This window comes from Eriocheir sinensis, chromosome 5 (assembly GCF_024679095.1).
Source record: "Eriocheir sinensis breed Jianghai 21 chromosome 5, ASM2467909v1, whole genome shotgun sequence".
NCBI classification, from domain to species: Eukaryota; Metazoa; Arthropoda; class Malacostraca; order Decapoda; family Varunidae; genus Eriocheir; species Eriocheir sinensis.
In genome coordinates, this window is record NC_066513.1 from 16648238 (window position 1) to 16651282 (window position 3045).

Below are 3045 nucleotides of genomic sequence, written 5' to 3' on the forward strand. Positions count from 1 at the left end.
TGATGAAATAGGTAAGACTTCCCCCACACAGTTTCTCAAGCATGTGCCGATTTACTCGATTGTTATCAGATATCAGGGAAAGTACTTGAAATCCAATGCCATGCAAAACTTCGATGACTGTTTGTGTCTGATGTAGAAGTGTGTCTGATTTAAGATTACATACTGGAAATAATGCGAGTACATACTTGTATGATGAGAGGGGGGAAGTAATCATGAAAGCTTGTATTGTGGTAGCTATATCTGCTGAATTTGTAGAAGCCCCTTTAAATTGCCCTCCTTTGTATGGCATGTGCTTTTGCACATGAATTCCATATAACAAGACACTGACCAACCTTTCTTTTTCATTCAAATTTGAAAATATTTCTTTCAGATACAGAATGCGTGGATTTTCAAAACCAGCGCCAAACTTGCCATGTTTTAAGGTGTATTTTGTGGGGCTTTGACGGAGTAGCGCTGAGGCATGTGACTCCTTATGTGTAAGACGGTTGTTAGACTCATCATGAGGTCATTTGTTTGGGTTTGTTTGTAGAGTACACAATTATTTTTGAGAGGATCATGGTTTCCCTCTTAATGTCAGAAATTATCTTACCTCTCAAACCAGGTAGAAAAACTTATGTTGTTTCTTTTTAGAATTTTGCAGTTTGGATAATAATTGGAAATGTATTACAATTGTTAGTTTTATAGCGGTTTATTATCGTATATTTACTAGCTCTCATGACCATTTAAATATGATACGGAGGTGGAAGGATAAAAAATATGCTTTGTTGTGGAAAGGATAAAAAGAATAAAAAACAAGGGCGGAACGTGCACTTCTTTTTAATCATGAGTCAACAGAGAGGGTAACTTGTCTGGGGCAGCATCATGTAGGACGTTCCGTAAGTGGGCAGGGTCGGGAATTTAGTAGCCATATCCGCCACCACCAAATCCGCCACCACCTAATGCGGCACCACCAAATCCGCCACCACCAAATCCGCCACCACCTAATGCGCCGCCACCATATCCGCCGCCACCATATCCGCCATATTCGATGCTACCGTATTTCTCATCGCTTCTATCCCTCGCAGAGACGGCTGCTACTAACACCATCACCACCAACAGCGCCACCAGGCCACGAAGACGAAACATCTGTGTGCATGAAAATTTGGTCAAATATAGAAAGAAAAAAAGATATAGATTTAGTAATAATGTATTGATTAATAACGAGTGATTATATTACAGAACCCGAAGCAGTAGGTTTGGTCTAATATAGAAAGAAAAAAGATATAGATTTAGTAATAGTGTATTGATTAATAGCGAGTGATTATGTTCCAGAACGTGAAGCAGTATCAAATCACTGTAAAGAGATATTAACGGATAGATTTTTATCAATTATGATGTCGCTAACAAGCAAGTTGATGCAAAATCAATATTAACAATAGAGCTAGTCCCGTATTTGAAAAAAAAATCATATATAATAAACAAAACGTGCTGTTAAATAAAATATAAATATTCTGTTCAGTACTTCAAACATGACTATATATATATTTTTTTTATTCTCTGGTAAATAGAAAAAAATCATTTGTCCAGACACTAAGACGAGAAGACTCTAGAAGGAATAAGATACAAAATTAGGAAGAAATCACCTAAGAACACCTAATGGCCATGACAGAGAGAGAGAGAGAGAGAGAGAGAGAGAGAGAGAGAGAGAGAGAGAGAGAGAGAGAGAGATTTCATTAGTAAAGGAAATATCTTAAAGGCAAAAAAGATAAATTACAAAAAAGCCCCAGGTACTGCGATTAACAAATTTAATAAAGGTCAGTTTCGAATAAAGAGGTGTCTCGATACACCTTGATCTACGACAGAAGAGACAGATCAGCCTGAAAGGAAGCTGGAGATCAAAGTATAAAGGGAGGGATAGAATACGGATTAGGAAATTAAAAAAAAAAATATTTGTGCCAGATTATCACGTGATATTGAAGTCTGAGGCAACGTTAAAGTTTCATCGAAACGGCTGAGAGAGGATGACCAAGAGTCACTTGAAAAAGCAGGACGAGAGAAAAAAAGACAAACGCAGGGAAAGGCAATGAGACGAAGGCAATATGAGAAAGTCAGTTTGAAACAAAGAGAAAAACAAACCGGAGATATAGCCAAAGTAGTCAGGACAAGGACGACTAACCTTGCTTGTGCTTGCTGTTACCTTAAGGACGAGGGAAGAAATGGTATCGAGAGACTGAAGACGCCTTCCTTTTATACTCCTGCTTCCTCCTTTTACTTACTCGGAATTTCCACCTCCTATTCCTCTTCTTCCTCCTGGTTTGGCAGCTCTGCAATGTGTTTATGGGGCAACTTTTTTATCTCTTAAAATCGAGCATGATCTGCCTTGCTCCTGTTGGTTGCTAGGGACAAGAGGAAGAGGAGGAGGTGGAGGCAGAAGAGTATATGAGAATGAGGAGGAGTAAGGAAAAACAAAGTAAACTGAACTCAGTGATGAAACAAAAAATAGTGATTGGATTTTTTGTGTGAAAAATTGTTTGATAATTAATTTACGGTTTTATTTTTCGTACTGTCTGCTCATAGGCCAGGTCTAAAGACTATGTATGTATGTATGTATGTGTGTGTGTGTGTGTGTGTGTGTGTGTGTGTGTGTGTGTGTGTGTGTGTGTTAACCGTGATTGTAAACTTGAGGTCCTGAGCAAAAAATACTATTTGAAAAAAAGAACTGTTGAACTGTGGAGAGATAAGATTTATATTGTAGTGCGCCCGCCCTGGTAAAAATGCTGACAACAATGAAAAAAAAAATTAATTTTTCTCAATGAAATTTTAAAGACGAGTGGTATCACTTTTTTCAAAGACTTTACTGAGAACTGAAGAACTGATATAGGTCTGTAGTTCATGATCATTATCTCTATTCTCTTAAAAACAAATAAAATTTTTCTTCTTTTCGTTTCGTCGAAAAACTCCTTTCTTTAATGTGAGGTTATTCATCAAACAAATGATGATACTTTTTAATGTCTAAGAAAGTTTTCAATTTCGTGTGTGTGTGTGTGGAGAGAGAGAGAGAGAGAG

At 37.4% G+C, this 3045-nt stretch overlaps 1 long non-coding RNA gene across 1 annotated transcript; it reads right to left on the minus strand.

Moving 5' to 3' along the window:
* Window positions 1-800: 800 nt before the first annotated feature.
* On the minus strand, window positions 801-2533 carry LOC126982590 (uncharacterized). Its single transcript, XR_007735269.1, has 2 exons — window positions 2156-2533; window positions 801-1125 (listed from the first exon to the last, which is right to left on the minus strand). It is a non-coding gene; the product is annotated as an uncharacterized LOC126982590 (long non-coding RNA).
* Between the last annotated feature and the right edge of the window lie 512 nt (window positions 2534-3045).